Here is a 14,706-nt window from a genome sequence, read left to right as displayed (position 1 = left end):
TATCTTCGTGGCTCATTCCTTCACCCCTTCTGCTATTTCTAGGTCACTTTAGTGAGGCTATCCCTGAGCATCCATGTAAAGTTTGTATCCCTCTCCTTTCTACCTCTTTCTTCCCTGCTTTAAGTTTTCAAGCAGTTACCATGAGGGCAGAGATTTTTGCCTTCTTTGTCCACTGCTGTATCCCAGCCTCTACACAGTAGGCACTCAGAATGTACTTACTGAATGAACAGAGGCCCACTGCACAGTTTGGACCTCGGCTTGCTCAACTATTGCTCAACCAGCTGCTTTGACAGAAGAATCAATGGATCCAGAAGCAGAGTTAATCATATCACAGGAACGGCTGCTCTGACTACCAGAGACTGGGGGTCCTATCAGATTCAGTTTCTTTCCTCTGACTTTAGGTTTCTGAACTGATAAACTGAGTGGAGGACATTGAGTTTTAATCAATGGTCATCCATTCATTCGACAAATCTTGGGCCCATTCAGGTCTCGTGATGGGACGGGGGCAAAGTGCTGCCCCAGGGTCTTCTGTTGCTTTTCCTCTGCTCCTCCTCTTTGCCCCATGGGTCCTGAAGTGTCCACATCAGGAGCTTCAGTGCAAATGACGAACCATTCCCATCGCCTCCTAGGTCCACCTTTGACAATTCAGTATGCATTTGTAGACCACTAACAGAGGCTAGGGATACAGCAGAGAGGAGAGCAAACACCCTTGCCCTCCAGGGGTAAACATTGTGGAGGGAGGGGTGGTGATGTCCACCTCAAGAGGCTCCTGGTCCGGGAGAAAGATAACTCAAGTCTGATGAGAGCTGCAAGACACAGTGTGAAGTGTTACATGCTGTAGGAAAAGCTGTGAGAGTTCTGAGCATGGCAGAACAGCTCTGGGAGACTGCCTGGAGGAAGGGACATTTAAACCACATTGGAGAGCAGTGGGACCAGACTGCCTGGAGAAAGGGACATTTAAACCACGCTGGAGAACGGTCCCTGACAAACACCCACGGCTTGCTCCCTCGCCTCCTCCAAGCCTTTGCTGTCATGTCACTTCCAAGCTGAGGCCTACTCATCCCTTTACAACTGAACCACCAGCCCTTTCCTGCTGTTAACACACTATATGTTCTACTTACGTGTTATGTTCATGGTCTGCGTTCTTGACCAAAAGAGATAGGAAAGAGCAGGGAGCAGCAGCACCTGCTCCCTTGCAAAGCCCAGCAAGAGTTCTTCCCATTGGTAGGCAAGATGGCAGAGGAGAGAGGAGATGGTCACATGGTACTGCCTGGACTTTGAGAATTTGCTGAAAAGCAAGGGGATTATCTGAGCCTCAAGGAGACCTGCCCAAAGAAGCAGCACTGGTAGCCAGGCTGTGCTGGGCACATACACCTCCAGAGGAGATGAGGGCTCCCCCCTGAACAACCTGTGTCTCCAGGCTCTCAGCTTTCTCTGACCAGCATCTGACTTGGCCTGCCCTCTCCTGTCTTCTTCCCTCAGCCTGACTTCATACTGTCCCTCCAGAGTCCTTCATTCTAACGGCCCCTGATGGGAAAGGCCCAGGGTCTTCTGTTGCTTTTCCTCTGCTCCTCCTCTTTGCCCCATGGGTCCTGTTTCAGTGAAACAGCATTACCCATCATACTAACTTAATGTCATTAATGTTTTACCACCTTTGTGGTTTTATTGATTTATTGATTTGTTTGTATTAATTTGTATTATTAATGTACTGATTTGTTTATAGTTATATAAGAACTTAAGAGCATAAAGCCTAAGGGTACAATTATGTCATAGGGCTCTGTGACAGTGTGTTGTCTTTACAGACAACGGCATACACTTTTCAGGTTCAAGAAGCTCTGGGCTAGACACTGTCAGAGTTCTGCAGCTTTGACTTGCTGGTCTGGGAGGTAAGAGATGCATTCTCTTCCCAGTATCAGCTGGTATTCCCCTTCCCTTTGGCTCCTGCCTCCCCTGTCCTCCTACCCACTGCAAGCTTCAGTCTCTCCACCTATGAAATGGGAAGAGTGAGGAGGACCTGGAGCCTACCTCTCCTGAGAATCTCCCATCCCCAGCATCTCAGCATTTGCCGTAAGTCTCTTCAAAACCCAGAGCACCAGTGGGGAAAAGTAAAACATTCACTCGCTGGAAAGAAAGCTCTCCTGCATGCCTAACCCCCATTACATGCAAGAAAAGCTGTCTCCTGGAGCCATCAAGCCCACTGGAGCACCGAAGCTGGATCAGCCGGCAGGAGCAGGCGGCGAGCAAGTGAGCAGCTCATTAGGGCTCTGCTCATCAGCACCAAGTTGTCAACAGCCTAACAAGACCTGGCTTAAGCCGGTCATCTCCTGGGAGCGGTTACCAATCCTTACAGACATGCTCTGTGGCTAGATGTGAAACCAGAGTGTGATAAAAAAAAAAAAAAGGAAAACAACTTAAAAAAAAAAAAAAAAAGGAAAACGACTTTAAATTCCCCAAGGAGCACATTCCTTCATTGTGAAGTATTCCCTACCCATCTCCCCCATTCCCTCAGAAAAGAAAGGAAACAAAAAAGGCTTGGCTGCTTCTTCTGTGCAGGCTCCTTAAAAAAAAAACTATTTTTACAGCTCTCTGAAAAAGTCCCCGCTGCTGGCGGCAGCCGGAGAACATGAGGGGGCAGAGCGGAGCTGACGCAATGCACATTTATTAGCAGTGAGGAAAATTAATAAGGCACCAGCTCAGCCATGGCCCAGCTCAAGGGCAGCTCCACAGACCTGGGAAGCCCCAGGGACAGCTGTCGATCTGGTGGTCTCCAGGCTGAGCGCTCAGACACCTAATCAGTTGCAATCCTAGATCAGCACAGCTGGAGGGAGGCTTGGAGATCATCTACTGCCCAGAGGATAAATGCTTTTTATCATGCATGCCAAATCTAATTGATTGGTAGGGGCTGCCCAAAGTCCTGTGTTGAAAAGGATTCTGAAGCTGCATCTGGATCCCATGGGAATGAGTGGCTGTAATTGATTAGCAATGTCTGCCATGGATGAAAGGAAGGGTCATAGCTTTCACGCCATGTGTTTGCCACTCTGAACTACTCCAACCTTCCCATTTTATTGTCGGAGAGACTGAGTCCCAGAGCTTATTGTCCATAAGGTTTTTTTCTCCAGGCTTCTCAGAGGGTGTGGCTGTTGTTGGTAACTAGCAGGTAGCCTAAATGTGTCTGAGGACCAAAGATATTGGATCTAAAGACTGTCTCTGAAAAGCCAGAACAATTACTGGGTTTGGTGAATTCAATCAGTTACCTGTTTTCTGGAAACGATTGGTAAGATCAGTTGTCTTGTGGAACTGACAAGTCAGTTCAACCAATGGAGGTCATCTGGCAGGCGCAAGTGATCCCAAGCCAGTGGTTACCTAATACTAGTGGTTAGTTAGGTCAGAAAGAACCAATGGGGGAGACTAACCAACTATTTGGCCTCAGGACCATAACGTCCTCAGATGGCCAGTGGAGTCACCCTAATGAGATAGATTACCGTCTAACCATCCTAGCATGACTCCACCTCCCTCACCCCACTTTCTCCTGTCTGCTGAGCCTGGCTTATTTCCTTCTTCTCTCCTGGGCTTATTATGGACTCTGCTTCCTCTGCCAGGGACTGTCTCTACAGTGGGTTGGCTCCTTGGACAAGCTCCTCTCACCTCCCACCCCACACACCTGCATATCAGTTCTGCATCCTTAGATTCTCTCCTTCCATCTGTGGCAGCTCAGAGAGCTCAGAGGCCATCCAGGTCACTCCTCACTGTAGAACTGAGAAAAATGGAGACCTGAACAGAGAAAGGACTTGTTAGACATCTTAGTCCCCTGACTCTAACTCTAGGGTCATGCTGCAGTCAGAGCAACGGCTCTGGAAAAATCCATCCTGTCTGGTTCACCTCACTTTCATGCACCACTCAGAGTAGCATACATAGCTTCTGAAGACCCCCAGAGTAGATGGTCCCAAAGTGAACACCTGACGTGGGAAAGAACTTGGCCTGTGAAGAGGGTATGTTGGGGACTAAGGGAGGGGATGTGTGTCATTGGTAAGGTGATTCAGGCTGCAGGAAAGGCCTGGCTTGGGATGGGACCTGGCAGGACTGTCAAGGGCCCCAGCCACCGCCTCCTGAGAATCGTGAAGCCAGGCAGGGTCCTCTCTGACTTCCAAGTACTTGTCATGCTGCCTCTTGGAAATCTACATCTTAGATCCCTACTTAGAATTGGACAGTTTTCTTTCTGGGGATAGATAATTAATTAATAAAAATAAAAATAAAACAAAATAGCAAAGATAGGCCGTTACCTGGGGGAACTTGGCTAAATGGAAAATGACCCCCGGTGTGGTGGGGAGAAGTGGGACTTTAGAGTGGGACAGCCCTTAGTTGAATGCTGGCTTACCACTTACAAGCTGGGAGCTTGGCAAAGTTCCCTCATCTCTCTAGACCTCAGTTTCCTTGTTTGCAAAGTCAGATAGAAAGACCAGTGACCCGTGTAGGGCTGCTAGGAGGACTGAAGAGGATTGTCAACATAAAGGGCTTGGCACGTGGTAGCCACAAACAGTAACTTGAACACCTCTCCTTTCCTTTCAGAGTAATACTTCATGCTTCAGGGCTGGGACCCTATCAAACCTCCTTGGGGAAGCCTTCCCTGAACACCTTTGGTCATTCCTGCAGCCTGCTCTGGGGGACCTTCCAGGCTGGCCTGGCTGTGTTCTGTACTGGGAGCTTTGTTTCCCCAAAGAGCCCATGAGTCTCTGGGAGCGGGGTGATCTGTATCTCCCCTCGCTCCCAAGAGCCCCCAGCTCCAGGCTGGGAACACAATGGGTGCTAGATAAAGTGGCTGTGCAGATCCTGGCACCAGCCTCCCACCCCACCCACTTAATCTCCCCAGTTCCCTGATTTTCCAACCCCCTGTCTAGTTTCTTCCTAATGCTTCTGTCTCCACATCTCCAGGGCTCTGTTTGCATGAGGGAAAAAAGTCTACACACTCACACACACAGCCCAGAAAGCATCCAGTTGCTCCTGGGCGGGCTGCCAGCAATTGAGTGACCTGCAGCTTCCCCCCCAAATCACATTCCACTGGCACGGATCTTGCCCCGCCTGACGCCAGCCTCCGAACTCGCCCCCAGAGCAAACATTTCCAGTTGGCAGCTCAGCCTTGTTTTTCTGAGGCCCTGATTCAGGCTCCCTTGTAGAAAACAGAAAACAAAATACATGGCACCAAAAATGAATTAAAATAAAATTTGAAAGGAGGAGGGTGAGGTGGGGGGGGCGGTTTGCTCTCAGGCACATGGAAAAATATGAGCTTCGGATGTGCAAAGAGTTTCTAAGAAGCAAAGGCACATGCTCACGAGCCCTCCCCTCCTGGCTTGGAGGCTGTGATCGATTCATTCAGGCCACTGCCTCCTGCTAAAAGACTCACTCTGTTCTCATTCACAGCTGCGAGGGAGGACAGGGTGAGGGTGGGGAGGCCACAGATCTGCGAGGGGAGGGTGGTCGGTGTTACAGGACTGGCGTTTGTTCTAAAGGGGAAATTAAAGGAAGGAAAATAAACAGGGCCAGCCAGATTTTCACGGCAGTGGGTGAGGTGTCAGTGCGAGGAGGGGGTGCGTGTGTGCATATGCTAGCGTGAGCATAGCCCGAGAGTACCACCGTGTTTGCCTTCTCAAATGAGAGCCGCTTGGTGCAAAGATGTCATACCCAGGCTTGGGTGGCAGGGGGACAGGCCAGCCAGGGAGGGCCAGGGCCGGTGCCCAGGCCTGCCCATGGGGTCAGGCGAAGGCCAGGTGTCTGAAGAGGATAGCTCAGCCGAGCCGTGAGCCAAAGGCCGAGTGTGTGGGGCTGGGACTCGGAAGATCAAGCCTGGATCGGGTGCTCAGTCCTTAGGGAAGAGGTGGGCAGAGGGGCATTACCTGAGGGATGGGCTCAGGCCTGAAACACTGGTGCTCCTTTCAGCAGGGGAGGGCGGTGAAGCAGGAGGGAGGGATTGGGAGAGGTCCAAGGGATAGGAGGGGGCTTGTCAGGTGATAGAGTGGGAAAGAGGACAGCAGGAGGTGGTCAGCCACCTCCAGAGTGAGGACAGAGTAACCCTAAATCCGGTTAAGACACAGAGCTGATCAGCCAGGCTGTAAAGAACCTCTTGCCCAGGGACAAGGGTCCTGTGAGGGCATCAGGGGGGGAAACAGGAATCCCTCAGCTGAGATGCAAGGTCCCAGACTCAGGAGAGCCCAAGTGTTGTCAACTGTCAGGGGCTAGGAGTAGTGGGCCATCACATGAGAGGCTGGGCATGTCAGGACAGCTCAGGAACCCAAGGGAGAGGGGAAGCGTAAGCAACTCCGAGCTCACACTGGGTCCCATGTGACTAGGTCCCCTCTCCATGGTGCCAGCTTCCCCACACAGGGAAGGGCCTGGCATCTTAAAGGGACCTGGCAGTGGTAAAGGGGTCCCAGGGAGAGGGGCCTGCGAAGGTTTGCAGAAGCTGGAAGCACACAGCTGAGACAGTCCAAGCACTGCTGGAGCAGAATGTCACACAGGAGCCCTGGCCCAGTGTCTCCCAGAAAATGGGGACAGAACTACCTGTGTCCAAATCATCTGGGATGTATAATAAAACATACACTTCTGCTGTTCTTTCCACCTGATGGAACAGATGCCATCTGGTTGGGCTACCAAGAAGCTAAACTTTGGAGAGACAGCTTGGGGTGTTCTTGTGCACGTTCAAGTTGAACAATTCTTGCCCTAAATGATGTTGCCAAGGTCTTTGATCCTCCCAGATCCTCCTTTCTAGCTGTACTTCTATCTCTCTAGACCCAGAAATCATAGGACTTTCCACTTTTCCTCTATCACAGTCTGTGCGGGAATTAGTTAACAAACCTTTCTCAAGGGTACTTTGGCTTTGATTCATGACATCTCTTAATACAAAGAAATGTATCTCTAATGGTGGATATTCAGGCCTGGAGAAAGCCAGAGGGAGAGTCTTGGGAGTACATGAGAAGCCTTCCAACTAGGCCTCAAATTCACTTTATTATTGGGAGGCCCTAAAGTTAGCTTTTAAAAAACTTCTTTCCTGGGGATCCCTGGGTGGCTCAGTGGTTAAGCCCCTGCCTTCTGCCCAGGGCGTGGTCCTGGAGTCTCGGGATCAAGTCCTACATTGGGCTCCTTGCATGGAGCCTGCTTCTCCCTCTGCCTGTGTCTCTGCCTCTGTGTGTGTGTGTGTGTGTGTGTGTCTCATGAATAAATAATAAAATCTTAAAAAAAAAAACTTCTTTCCCTTTATTTATCAGTTCTCAGAATAGTGAATTAGTTTTCTGTAAGCATCCTTCAAGTGTCTTTATTATTATCATTTTGAATTTATGGATTTTTAAAATATTTGATATGCTGCAATTCATTGCAGGGTTTTTATTTATTTAGTTTTGATTTTGATGCACAAACGATCCCTTTCTATCTATTAGGAACTACTTCAAGTTTGCACCTGTGTCTTTTTGACATGACCCCAGTGGTGTTTGATAGCTTTCTTGGCTTCTGGTACAAGCTGTTCTAGGCTCTGTTTGTATATTCCTGCTCCAGGCCTGGAAACAGCCCATCCTCCAAGAAGCCTTGGTTCCTTTCACTGAGGAAAGATGTTTAGAGACCACAATGTGATCACTATATATGCTCAAAGACAGCTCCTCCCCCCACCCCAGTTTCTTAATCTTCTCCAAGAAGGACTTGAGTGTGAGCCCACGGGCATCCGAAGCATACCACACCCTGCTCCATTAAGTGTGTTTCTCCCGGATCCCAGACTGTCTCCTCATTGGAAGTAAATTCTCTGCCCACCTGGGGCAGCCTCTACCCTTTTTCTTCCCTCCCCAAAGATCAGCCTCAGTCCCTCAGGACTGGCTCATCAGCCCAAAAGCCCTCTTCACCATCTCTCGTGATGTCCTATAATGTGAGGAGCACAGATTTCTTAAAAAATCAGACCTCAAGGGAGTTGCTTACCTCTCTATGCCACAGTTTCTTCACCCACAAAGTGATGTTGAAAATATTTTAAATGAAGGAATTCAGATGAAGTTCTTAACACAGTGCTTAACTAACAGTAAGCACTAGAAAATGTTAATAGATTTGTATTATTACCTGCGAGGGGAACCTACAAAGTCTTGCTGTGTGCAAATAGAGTTTCTAGCATCTTCTCTGACATTCCTGAGGCAGGCAGACCTGTTGATCCCCACCTTACTAGAAAACAGAGACACAAAGGTGGTTTGTGCTGGCTTTAGGTTTCTGAGAGAGGGAGTCCCCAGTTGAGAAAGGAGCATTCAAAGGAAATATGAAATCCCTGGAGTGAGGTCTTAAGTTACAAGAAATAAGCAAAGGTGTGTGTAGAGGCTGGTGGGCTTTGTAAGGCATGTGTGGAGCTGTAAGGGTGATGAAGATCTTGGGCCACAATGCAGCAGAGCCTCATGAACTCCAAACCTCTGGAGCCTGAAGTGGCTCTAGGGACCAGCAGCTGCCCTCTCTCTGGACATGAGTAAGAGTGACCACAAACATTCCTGTTTCTCCTCTTTTCATGCATACAGTAGCATGGCAAGACTCTTCCACCTTTAAAATCAGGCACGGATGTAAATTGTAAGCAGAAGGGTCATGTGTCACCTCTGGGCAGAAGCCTTAATAGCTGATGAGCAGTTGGCTGAATTTCCTTCCCCTGCCTCTGCAACCATGGAAGCACCTGCCAATGTGAAACTTCTGTAGGTCTGAACTCTTCTGGCACCAGAGCATGCAGCAACGTCCTTGCTGAGCCTTGAGGGACAGGTAGTGTGTGGTCAAGAATAAATTGGCGGGGTCAGCCACCGGCATCTGGGACTGTTCATTTTCACAGCTGCATCTAGCCCATCCTGACTAATTGCTCCCTGCCTCCTCGGTGCTGGTGCTCTCCCTTGCTCAGGGTGTTTATTCTTTCTGTGAATCAATCCCACCCTTTTCTCCTACTACCCAGCCTATTCTTGCCCTGGGCCCTGGGCTCCTCTTTTTTTTTTTTTTTTTTTTTTTTTTTAAGATTTATTTATTTATTTATTTATTTATTTATTTATTTATTTATTTATGAGAGACACAGAGAGAGAGAGGCAGAGACATAAGCAGAGGGAGAAGCAGTTTCCTTGCGGAGAGCCTGATGTGGGACTCGGTCCTGGGATCTGGGATCACGCCCTGAGCCGAAGGCAGACGTTCAATCACTGGGCCACCTGGGGTTGTTCTTTCCTTGTAGCCTCACCTGCTCCTCTTTTCTGCCCTCACACAACTTCTGTTTGCTTATTGTTCTCCCACGGCCCCATCTCTACTTCGCAGCTCTGCCTATAACTGCTTCCTTCTTTAGAAAGTCTTAGTTCCAAGAGATAAAGAAAGACCAGTTGGCCCAGCTCAGTCCTTCATGCCAGGCCTCTAGACTGGCTTTCTGGGCTGGATCCCAATCCCCAACCCAAATAGCTGTGGAAGAAGAGGACAAATGGACTGAGGGGTGTACCACAAGATACAAAATGGGACACCTACTTGAGGACCTGGGGGAGGGAGGGGACATGGCCACCTGAAGGGACTCTGAGTGGGCAGGGCACCAGACAGGGGGTGTGGAGCAGGGGGTGGTAAGGAAGTTTGTCTTTAAGCATTAAATCATGTTAACCTTCCATCTACAAGATACTCAACATCTGGTTGAAACAACACTTTTTCAGAACATCTGGATACTCACTCTGCACAGTGGGAAACAGCTGGATCCTTGGCAGCATCTGTATGAGTAACTGATGTGGGGTCTCCTCTGTGTGTTTAACATCACATTTGTGCTTTCCTTTGCCTGTAACAGAAAACCACACTCCAATGGGCTTAAATTTTTTAAAAGGAAATTATTAGCTCACTGGGCTGAAAAGTCCAGAGATGATGAGGCTGGCTTCAGATAAGCACTAACCTAGCAGCTAAACAATGTCACCAAGGACCCAGTCCCTTTGTACCCTGCTAGGAGCTTTATCCCCAAAATGGCTTCTCCTCCCAGGTTTCAAAAAGGCTGCCAGAAGCCCTCTGACACAGTTACACTTACCTTGTTTGATGACAAGAGTGGAATCATATCTGTCCCAGCATCCTTCACAAAATGCTCTCTCCTGTGGTTGGACAGGACTAGGTCACAGGCCACAGCTGATCTAGTCGCTGAGACCTAAGGCTACTGGAATGCGCGGACCGGCTTAGTCACAAACCCCACCCTTGGAACCAGCGATGGAGTCAGCTTCTTCAGAACCCCAAGGATCCCCAAGGGCAAGCTGGAGAATGTTGGGAAATGGGAAGAGGCATGGAAGGTGATGTAGTGCCAGACACAAGGTCGAGACAACAGGGAAGTGAGTGAGGAACCTAAAGCACACAATTTACAGAGAAGCTCACTCTCAGGGTTGGGCCTCAAATTTTATGCCCTGGGTTCCTCACTTACTTCACCCTAGTCCCAGCCCTGGCCACATAGCATATCACCCCAAAACTTGGTGGCTTCAAACAATCAACATTTATTAGCTCATGGCTTCTGTAAATCAGGAATTTGAAAGTGGCTTAGCTGGGGGGTTCTGGCTTGGGTGGTTCCTCGGGTTGCAGTCAAGATGTTGGCAGGATCTTTAGTCATGTGGAGACTTGACTGGGGCTGGAAGATCCATGTCTGTCTGAAATGACTTCCACACACGGCTATTGGCAGAAGGTCTCAGCTCCTCCGTACACGGACTTCTCCGTAGAGCTGCGGGAGCATCCTCAGGCATGGTGACTGGCCTTCCCCAGAACAAGTGATTTGAGAGAAAGCAAGGTGAAAGCTACACTGCCTTCTATAACACCATTCAAAATCCACACATCATCACTTCTGCCATTTTCTGCTCACAAGAAGTGAATTACTAGATCAAGAACACACTCAAAGGGAGTGCCTGCCACCCTTTGAAGGTGGACTGTAAAAGGACTCGTAGATGTATTTAAAGACCCCCACAAGCAGCAATGACAAGATGACTGGGTCACTAACGATGCCCTGAATTATGGCTTCCTTACTTTCCCTTATCTAAGGCTGAGATGACACATATGCTTTGTCTCCTGTGCCAACTTCGTTTGATTGGTCATGACTATCTAAGAAAAAGAGCTATAATTGATTATTAACATCTGTCTTGAGCCTAACCAGCAGCCACGGCTCCCTATTTCTCTGATAACAGAATTTGTCTTTGTTCAGGATCCAGCTGCAATGTGTTCAGAGAAGGTAGGCCCTAGATGAGGACTTGTGAGTGGCCTAAACCAACCACCCCATGCAAAGGGGTGACCCTATTCACCAGTGCTTGCCAATGGCTGGTTGAAGGACAGAGATATAACCTAGTCTAGCTAAGAAGGATTCTAATTCCAAACAATTCTCTGGAATTGCTGAGGCTCTGGAAAAGGTTTCCCTCACAGGTATGATGGCTCTGGTGAGGAGAATACTTCCTTCCTTTAAAAGCAAATTTAGGAGACTATAATGCTTGGGGGTCTAGCTACCATGTTACAACCAAAAAGAAGAGCTATGAGAGTTTCCAGGAAATGGAAGCAGAGCCCAAACATCATAGAGCTGTTGACTTAATCAATCTCAGAAGAGCCCTCCTCTGGAACTCTTGTTTTGAGAGAGAATAAGTGCTCTTATCCAACGTTTTGGTTGGGTTTTCTGTGGCCCAGAGTGACCTGATTGAAATGTGAAATGATCCCAGTTTTATGCACTTTCATGTATCTTGAAGAAAACTGGGCAAGTTCTTTCCTCACATCCTGAAAGAATATTACTTGGTATGACATTGCATCCTTCTTTGTGACCAAAGTACACTCTGGAACCTCTTCTTGGCTAAGTAGGGAAGTAAAAACCCTGCACTTCATCTTGTTTCCTTTTGTTAGATGCAGACCCCTCTCCGGAGACCCTTGCCAAGGTGTCCCCAACCCATGTCAGGTCTGGGCCCAGGTAGCAAGGTTAATACATCTCTGAGGAAAGGCGAGAGCTCCTGCCCCCACAGAGCCTGCCTGTGACAAACCCCTGGGAGTGGGTCAAATGTGCTGGGAGGTCAGGTCTGGCCAGAGGTACAAGTTGCTCCTAAGAGTCTTTCCTTTCTCTTCCTCTTTATTTCCCTCTGGAGGGATTATCCATTGTCTCCTTTCTCATGGAGCTTTCTGCTCTGGACACAGCTAGAGGCAGTCCTGTGACTACATTTGGATCCATGCCATGGCCGAGGAAGCCGTGTGTGCGACTCTCACTTGGGTCCAAAAGTGAGGGGAGTGCCCTTGGCCCACCATTTCCACCACACGGCAGCTTGTAGTCTGGGGAATGGTAGAAAGAGAAGGATCCTAGGCTCTGGTGCCAGTCCTGAACCTACAGTTTTGCATTAGAGAAGCTGCTATCTTGTTTGACCCACTGTTATTTTGGGGTCTCAGTTCCCTGGAGCCCAACCAATGCTGCTTTTTACTTCTCCTCTCCTTCTTCCTCCTCTCCCCTCTCACATTTTTTCTCTTGCTTTCCTTCCCGATCTTCAAATCCCCTCACCTTCCCCTTCTGTCTTCTTTCCAATGCACTGGCCCCTTCCAAAGTAGCAGGAGTGGGTGGCCCTCCTCTCCCCAGTCGCTGGGACATGCCCTGGCCCCGATGCCAAGGGCCCTGACTAGCAGAGGTTTGTTCCCACCCAGGGGAGCCTCTCTCCCTGTGCCTCTCTATGCTCTGAGGATGGCCTGCTCCCAGGGAAGGGCAGAGAGCCAGCCAGGGCACCAACGCCAGGCGGCCCATCCATGGCCTGATGCCCAGTGCCGGCTCCTGTCTCATGATTTCACGGTGACCGCTGTGATGCCTGGAACTGGACGCTTGCCTGGGCTGGAGACCATCTGGCTGTGCCCTCTGGCTTCCCCAGAAGGGAATGCTCTTAGATGTCAGGGAAGCTGAAGCCAGCCCGAGCTGGGGGCTGACCAATTCTAGCTCCTTTACTCTTCAGCCCCACCTTCAAACTTTGCATAAGTGGATGATGGTGGCAGAAGAGGCAAAGAGGTGCTCTCTCCCAGGCAGCCCTCAAAACTTGCAGCATGGGCCCCTGTGACTTCCCCTCCCAGCTCTGTCCCCTGAGCCTCTGTGCCAGCCTTCTGTCCCTGCTCAGCTCTGGCAGGCAACAGATGGTGCCATGAAGACAAGTCCTGGGTGTGGGCCCAGGGTGCAGATGTCAGCTGTGGCAGGGCACTCCCCTTTCATCCTCCAGCGTGTGGCTGGGGTAGCCCCAGCTCTTCACCTGGCTAAGGGGGGCTTAGTGAGGCTGGAGGGCTGAGCTGCAAGACGCCACATGCAGCACCCTGGCAGTCTTTTGGGAGTGGAGGCCTAGCCTCTGGGAGCAGAGCTGGTCTGGGCCCCAGGGCGGCGTAGGAGAGCCTAGAGACACCAAATTCACAGCCACAGCCAGTGGCATGAGTGTGTGCCCCTCACTTGGCTCAAATCACAGAGGATGGATACAGGGTGTCTGTTAGCCTCCAGGCTGCTCTCAGCAATGGTCTGGACACTCAGAAGTCCTCTCCGTGTGCTATGCCTTGGTTCTAGATTACCACCCCCAAGCTGAGCTCCTTGATCTGAGCCAGCCCTTGACAAGAGGCAAAGTTGGGAATAGCTCACCTGGCCACTCCCAGATCAGTTACTGTCAGTGCAATGTCGTGATGATGTCACGTCAGAATTCTCGAAACACTTTCCATCTGGAGTCAACACCATCCTTGCAGCTGCTCCAAGGGCTGCGCGCCACTGCTAGCCATGGGATGGGATCAAGTGTCCTTCTGGAGGCCAAGCTTAGGGCAGTCTTCGGAAGAACAAAGTCCAGGCGGGGAGCTGCTGCAGGAACAGGGAAACACTTGTGGGGCTGAAGTGCAGAAGCTCCGAGCCCAGAGGGGAGCAGGGAGAGGCCCATAGAGTTCAGAGCTAGGCCAAGAGCTCTCGGAAGGGTGTCCCTGGGAGCCAAAGGCCAAGGAAAGATCTGCGGACACAAATAGAAGCCTGCCTCTCTCTGCCTCTGTCCCTCTTTGTCTCTCTCATACACACACACACACACACACACACACACAAACACTTTCATTCCCATACCACCCTCTCTGTGCTATGTACTCCCAAGCCTTTGAGCTCTGCTCACGCTGTTCTCTTGCCAGGAATGCCCTCCACCCACCTGGTGAATTTCTTTCATCCTTCACAGGGCAGCTCAAATGTCACCTCCTCAGTGATATAACTCCCCCCTGCTCTAACATCTCAACCATTGTGAGCTCACACGGCCATGTTAGCAGATGGGTTCACAGCCTACCTGCCCATCTTCCCCATTACCAAAGGACAAGCAGTGCCTCAAGGGCAGGCTGGACCCTGGCGGAGCTCAGGTGTGACCCCGTCCTCACATTCATGTGGTCACCAGGGTCTGCCCTTGGGGGTTTACAGACGGGCCTCAGGACTCACTGAGACAGCTGATGGCAACAGGGAGCCCACTTTGGTGCTCATGTGTCCCTTGGTAGGCACACAGGTGGGACTCAAACAAATAGTTATCAATTAAATGCATTAAACAGGGCTTTGTCATGTACCCACATATATCCCCAAGCTCTGTAGCACTTCTCTCTCTCTCTCTCTTCAATGTCTTAGAGTTATTTGAGGCTTGGTCCTCAGTGTAGGGGAAAGATTCTTTTAAAAGCATTCTGGTTTTGTTGGAACAAACAAATGAAACAAAAGCAGCCCAGGTGTTTCCCACACCACAGAAGCCA

At 49.9% G+C, this 14,706-nt stretch overlaps 1 long non-coding RNA gene across 2 annotated transcripts; it reads right to left on the bottom strand.

Annotated features, from left to right (window-relative positions):
* Window positions 1-8,200: 8,200 nt before the first annotated feature.
* On the bottom strand, window positions 8,201-14,223 carry LOC144280776 (uncharacterized). 2 transcript variants are annotated; one of them, XR_013349188.1, is made up of 5 exons: window positions 14,130-14,223; window positions 13,592-13,801; window positions 10,025-10,728; window positions 9,683-9,784; window positions 8,202-8,745 (listed from the first exon to the last, which is right to left on the bottom strand). It is a non-coding gene; the product is annotated as an uncharacterized LOC144280776 (long non-coding RNA). The 2 variants fall into 2 exon arrangements; XR_013349189.1 differs by lacking the exon at window positions 10,025-10,728 and having other exon boundaries at window positions 8,201-8,745.
* Window positions 14,224-14,706: the final 483 nt, after the last annotated feature.

Source organism: Canis aureus, chromosome 12 (genome assembly GCF_053574225.1).
Source record: "Canis aureus isolate CA01 chromosome 12, VMU_Caureus_v.1.0, whole genome shotgun sequence".
Lineage (NCBI taxonomy): Eukaryota > Metazoa > Chordata > Mammalia > Carnivora > Canidae > Canis > Canis aureus.
Note: the sequence above shows the minus strand (reverse complement) of the source record. Positions and strands in the feature narration are given on the sequence as shown.